Here is a 6,978-nt window from a genome sequence, read left to right on the forward strand (position 1 = left end):
TCCCTACAATAAATAAGAAGGTTCATTCCAGAAAGATGACAGTGGTGACTTTCTGTAGTGCAGACAGGCAGACTCAGTTCTTGGAGAAAGCCAAGAAAAGTCCATTTTTCCTTAAGGCTTATAAAATTAAATTTTAATGAGCAGGAAAGGTTTATTCAGATTTGTCCCTGCCAGCCAGGCGGAAGTCAATTCTATTTATAAAATTGGAGTCCCTTGGGCTTCCCTGGTGGCGCAGTGGTTGAGAGTCCGCCTGCCGATGCAGGGGACACGGGTTCGTGCACCGGTCCGGGAAGATCCCACATGCCGCGGAGCGGCTGGGTCCGTGAGCCATGGCCGCTGAGCCTGCGCGTCCGGAGCCTGTGTTCCGCAACAGGAGAGGCCACAACAGTGAGAGGCCCGCGTACCACACACACACACACACACACACACAAATTGGAGTCCCGGGAAAACTAAGTGAGGCATCAGACATTCCAATTCACATTCATTGTCTTGGGATGTGCTACATTTGACTCCGGGACAACTTACACATTTCAGTACATTGGGTGTCCTCCACCCTGTAAAGTTTAACCAGGAAAAGGACTCTCATCACACCACACTCATGCCCTCTACAGATAATGGGCTCCACAGCTATGTTGCCTGAACTAAAAGGATGGCTGAGGAATCCTCTGTCAAAATTCAGCTTTAGGAAGGCAAGTGCCCTCCCAGGATAGAGGCTGGGTAGCTGCCTCAGGCAACTGTGATAACCTTGATCCAAGTTCACTGCGATAGTTACAGGGGCCGATGGCAGCTTCTCAACCAGGTGTTTACAAAACTCCCTTCCCTTCACGCGAAGGGCAGTGACTATGAACAAAGCATGACTGGGCTGCAAACATAAGTTCTTTGTTTTCTGGGTTTTTTTTTTTTTTTTTTTTTTTTTTTTTTTTTTTTTGGCCGGGCCGCGGGGCTTGCGGGATCTTAGTTCCCAGAGCAGGGATCGAACCCGTGACCCCTGCAGTGGAAGCGGGGAGTCTTAACCACTGGACCACCAGGGAAATCCCCAAACACAGTTTCTCTGCCTTGACTCTCGTTTAAACAATGCAGTCAAGCAGAACTCAAGGAGGCAGCCTATGCAAGACATTTGAAGCCACTTTGGAGCCAGATTGATGGACATGAAGAAACTCCAGGTGAGTTTCCAGGGGGATCTGGACTGAACCGCACACGAAGGAGACTGCTGCTTGCTCCACGATGCCTCAATGCTGTTGAAAATGGATTTTTTTGCATCCTAAATTTTTAAATGATGCTTGACCTAAAAATAGTTCACATGAACTTGAGTGTTGTATATGCAGATATTCTTATATTAAATGGCAAAATTAGCAACAGATGGTATGGAAGTTGACACTCCCTAATAGTAGTATCTTTTTCATAGAACACAGGGGGAGCTTGTTTTTTTTTTTTTTTTTTTTTTTTTTACTTTATTTATCAAAATTTTAAGACCATCTATGACCTAGGGACTTTGTCCCTCTCAGCAGAAATCAGAATGTAATTTGGATTGTACAGTTTATGGTGTCCTGTCAATTGAAAGAATAAAGTCCTTTACTGTGTGCATTGGGAAGGTGATCAGAGAACCAGGGAATGGAGCATAATTATTGCTCATCACTGTTATCCCACATGGGTTAGATCTACCTGGGGAGAGATTCCTTCCTGCTTAATCGGGAAATGCTACCTTTAAAGCTCATTTGAGGAGAAAGTAGCTGCTCTAAGCCTGAAGGATCCTTAAATTAATGAGGTCTTTGGTCCTGATCTTTTTCTGCTTCTCAGGGAGGCTCCAAACTTCCTGTCCAAACTTCAGTGATCTGAAATCCAGGTCTGACCTCGGGAGACCTGCCCCAGCCCTAGGGCAGTCCTAACCCCTGAACCCAACATTTAAAATGCAAAGAGGGAACTACCGAACCCAAAATGACTTGCAAGATAATATTGTGCCATCTCCATTCGCTGTGAAGTTTAGAACCCATAACATTTTCGTGACTTTTGAAAACAACTCATGGGTGAGATAACGTTCCGAGAATTTCTGAAGGCGTATAGTGATCACCAAGAAATTGTAGCCCATTGTAAACAATAATGAGTTGCTTAAAGCTAGATATTTTCAGAGGCAAAATAATCATTTTATCAAAGAATTACCTGTCACATTTCCATGTGGTTTTATTATAAATGTTCGAGGTGCCTTGGAGTAGAACCTCTAGGTGGAAGGACATTTGGGGTGTCTCCTGAGCCCTTGAGAGAACCCTGGTTCCAGGGACCAACCATCTGGAATTTTCTCTTCCCAGTGATGAGGTGTGTGTTCAGAGAAGACACAAGTCACAGGAGACCTATTAGTAAATTATGGAACTGAGGGTATGTAACCGAAAGTGGGGTCTGGCTGCTTGCCGCTCAAAAGCCAATAAAGAGGCAAGTTTATTGGAAAGGAAAGTTTGGTTTATTTTGGATGCTGGCAACCGGTGTGTGGGGTTGAACTTCTGTCCAAAGATCGACAATTAGTGGGCAAGAGCTTTTATAGATGGAGGGAAGGGGCTGCATGCAGAAACAGCAGAGTCATCTCTGACAGGCATCTTGAAGTTGGTCAGCGGTCGTCTGACCGGTGTCATCTTGATTGTTTTAAGTACGGTTAGGCTTCAGTTCCAGGGTCGGTTTGTTTCCATTTCTTTGAGGACAGTTCTCAGAACTGTGGCAGCTTATGTCATGACTACAGTCTGGTCATCGTGTAGTTAACTTCTCCACCTGGTAGGGGTTTCAGCATCTATAAGACAGCTCACAGGACATGGCTCAGAATATTATCTCTAGCCCTTGAGGAGGAACTAAAGGGCCTTGACTATGCTTAGTGACTAAACGGTTATTATTTGGTTTCCTTTGACTGTTTTCCTTTGTTTCTGCATCTTCTCACTTCTCGGATTCAGCTTATTCTTTGGCCATGGTTTTTCCACAGACGAAAGAGGACACGGGTGAGAAGGACCATAGGGCCCTCTTCCGTTTCAGGTACTTTTATCACTTTTCATTTTATCTATCTGTGATAATGAACCCGTAGCTGGGAAATTATTAAATACTCTTTAAAAACGTATGTTACCTTAGCCTTCAATATTCTAGGTATTAAAACCACGAAAATGCTTTACTGGACATTAACATAAAATTATAGAACAAAGCAAGAAAACTCCAGATTGTTTTCCATGTCAAGGGGAATATTTCCATTCATATGAAATGCCCAGTAAAGAGCTAAAGTAACCACTCACTTGATTAATGTGACAGTAAAGGGTCAAAAATGTTAACTTTCTTACCAGGTTCATGGATGTGACAAAAAGGCAATCAAACTCCATGTCTGCGGGTCCCTAACACTTTCAGGAGGAGAGAGTGCTGGCAGTAGCGAGTGTGGGTGGTGTCGTTATGGGCATGTAAAGTTGAAATACTGTTCCAGGTGGAGGGAACAGAACATGCAAAGGCAGCCAGTTCCATGTGCTTGAACCCTCAGGGTCAGGGGATCCTGGCTGGGTTGGGGAGCCTCACGGCTGAGCCTATGTTTGGGACTATGATTCTTGCAGGGAGGGGTCAGAGGCCCCCAGCAGGCAAGAGATGTGGCCTGAATTGTAGTTTTAAAATAAACCTAAGGGGCTTCCCTGGTGGCGCAGTTGTTGGGAGTCCGCCTGCCGATGCAGGGGACGCGGGTTCGTGCCCCGGTCCGGGAAGATCCCACAGGCCGTGGAGCGGCTGGGCCCGTGAGCCATGGCCGCTGAGCCTGCGCATCCGGAGCCTGTGCTCCGCAGCAGGAGAGGCCACAACAGTGAGAGGCCCGCATACCACAAAAAAAAAAAACAAAAACAAAAACAAAAAACCTAAGGCATACCAGCCACACAGGGCTCTAGATTTGGGTCTGGGGTGCTAGTATATTTCTTATTCCAAAGTGTTCACAGACATCTCAAGGTGGGGAGCCCGGGCATAAGCTGCCCAAATTCTGGGAAGTTCTAAATGAAAAAAAGTATTGTTGGGCTAAGAGGGTAGATTTGAAGTAAAATATGATCGACCAGACATGTTTGGGTTGTAAGGTAGTAACCTCTTAAGTGTAGCATTTCTCCAAGTGTGTTGCAATAAAGAAACTTGGCCAGATTAGAGGGTGGGAAACATGGAAACAAACAAACAAGTAAACACACACACACACACACACACACACACACACACACACACACACACACACACACACACACACAAACACACATACACAAAGTCATTCCAAGAGCATATCCTGCCATGGGAAACACTTTTTAATCTTCCCCTTTGAAGATTTTCAGGCCACTTTTAAGGCTTTGAGAAGTCTGCCTATGAAGAAACATTTCACATATTTCAAGTATTCCTCAACCTGCCTTTTCCGTAAGTTACTCACTTTAGTTTTCTTTTTCTGTGTTCCATTTTGATAAATTATTATTTATTATTTGCCTGTTTTTGCCTAAAACTGATTAAAACCCTAACGGACTGCACTGCACACTTTGAAGGATGCTGCTTTAGAGCGTTCTAGCAATCCTGTTAAGGCACATTCTACATTGTTTTCACGTTGCCAGTGTTCAGGGAATAAATGTACAAATGTGGTGAAGGGCTAGCGCAGCTGGGGAGGCGGCTGCTGAATGCTTTTAGCACAGCTGCTTCCGTCTTGATCCCATTCATTCCTTGCTGTGCTTAAAAGGCAGATCTGGGATCAGGCAAGCTTTGGGATCTAAGACAAACCACAAGACCCATCCAGGAGGCAGGGATGGCTGGTGGCTGCTTAGCCTGAGAAACTTTGGGTCCTGCTCAAGCTAAGCACGATAAAGAAGGTAAATGATTTTTATAAAAACCCCTGCTTCTGGGGCTTCCCTGGTGGCGCAGTGGTTGAGTCCGCCTGCCGATGCGGGGGACGCAGGTTTGTGCCACGGTCTGGGAGGATCCCACATGCTACGGAGCGGCTGGGTCCGTGAGCCACGGCCGCTGAGCCTGCGCATCCGGAGCCTGTGCTCCGCAGCGGGAGAGGCCACAACAGTGAGAGGCCCGCGTACCGCAAAAAAAAATAAAATTAAATTTAAAAAAAATCCATTTTATAAGAATGAATCTGTCTCATAACAGGCCAAACACTAAGATGACATTTGCATTCGAAAACTGAAACCAGCTGCTTTTACTTGTTCCTTGATGTTTGTTTATAAAAACAGGATTGAAATAGAATTCACCTACCACACCATTCATTCATTTAAAGTGTACAGTTCAGTAGCTTTCAGTGTATTCCCACCTTGACCATAATCAATCTTAGAATATGCTCATCGTGCCTAAAAGAAACCCTATCCCACCACCAGGTTACTCCCCAAGTCTCCCCATCTACAAGCCTAGGGAACCACTAATCTACTTTCTGTGTGTATAGCTCTGCCTTTTCTGGGCATTTCATATGATTGGAATCATGCGACGTGGGGGTTTCGTGACTGGCTTCTTTCACTCAGAATAATGCTTTCAAGGTTAAGATGTACCTTAACCTTGGTACACCTAATACACCTTGATAGACCTAAATACAAAAACTAGAATTTACAACTTCTCAAAGAAAACATAGGAGAATATTTTTCTTTCAACTTTGGGGTCAGCAAAGCTTTCTTAATCTAAAGTCACGAGGTCATTTAGCATAAGCAAAACATCAATAAAATCGACTTCATCAAAACTAAAAACCTGTTTTTCAAAAGACATCATTACGAAAATAAACAGGCAGGATCCACAGAGTGGGTGAAAATGTTCTCGGTGCAGAAGACTTGTATTCAGAATATACAAAGAATGCCTGCAGCTCCATAAAAAGACAAACAGCGCAGTTGAAAATGGGTCAGAGTTTTGAACAGAAATTTCCCAAAGGAAGATCTGTGATGGGCACAAGAATGAGTACCTTCCACCGTTCGCTGTCACGGAAATGTCAGTTTCAATGATGACGCGATACGAGTGCATACCATCTATCATGGCTAATATTACAAAGAACGAAACACCCATCGTTGGCAAACGTGTTGAGGAAACATTTTCCGACATTGTTAGTAGGACTGTAAAATACTATCACTGCTTTGGGAAACATCTTGCCAGTTTCTGGTTAAGTTAAACATATACTTAACATATTAGCTAAGAATAGTGTTCTCTGGTATTTACCCAAGAGCAGTAAAAACGTGGTTCTACACGAAGACATGCGCATATAGCAGTTTTATTCATAACACACACCAAACACAGAAATAACCCAAACAGCCATCCACAGGAGAACGGATAAACAATTGTCTTTTTCAAACAGTGGGATGTTACTAAAATAGGAACACACTTGTGATTTATGCAACTTCATGGGCAGAGTGAAATGAAAGAAGCAAAACATAAGAGTACTTTTACTATGTGATTCCACTTACATGAGTTCAAGAATAGGCAAAAAAAAAAAAAAAAAAATCCAAGGGGGTAGAAGTCAGAGGAGTGTTTGCCTTTATTGTGGTGTGTGTTGACCAGTAGGGGCGTTAACGTGGGTGATGGAAATCTTTGTCTTGATCAGGGACTGGCTGACATTGGTAAAGGCCTTTTTTTTTTTTTTTTTTTTTTTTTTTGTGGTACGCGGGCCTCTCACTGTTGCGGCCTCTCCCGTTGCGGAGCACAGGCTCCGGACGCGCAGGCTCAGCGGCCATGGCTCACGGGCCCAGCCGCTCCACGGCATGTGGGATCTTCCCGGACCGGGGCACGAACCCGTGTCCCCTGCATTGGCAGGAGGACTCTCAACCACTGTGCCACCAGGGAAGCCCGGTAAAGGCCTTTTTAAAATTCACCAGACTATACACTTAAGACCTGTCCTTTTAACTGTATGCAAATTATACTCAAAATAATGTCACGAAATAAAAATCTTCCAAAAAATACAAACAAAGCGAGCAAACCCCAAATATCCCTGGTGAGGACCTTTTTGCTTCTGTCCCTACTTGTGGCCAGATTTACCACAGT

Source organism: Lipotes vexillifer, unplaced genomic scaffold (genome assembly GCF_000442215.2).
Source record: "Lipotes vexillifer unplaced genomic scaffold, Lipotes_vexillifer_v1.1 scaffold671, whole genome shotgun sequence".
In the NCBI taxonomy this organism is placed as follows: domain Eukaryota; kingdom Metazoa; phylum Chordata; class Mammalia; order Artiodactyla; family Lipotidae; genus Lipotes; species Lipotes vexillifer.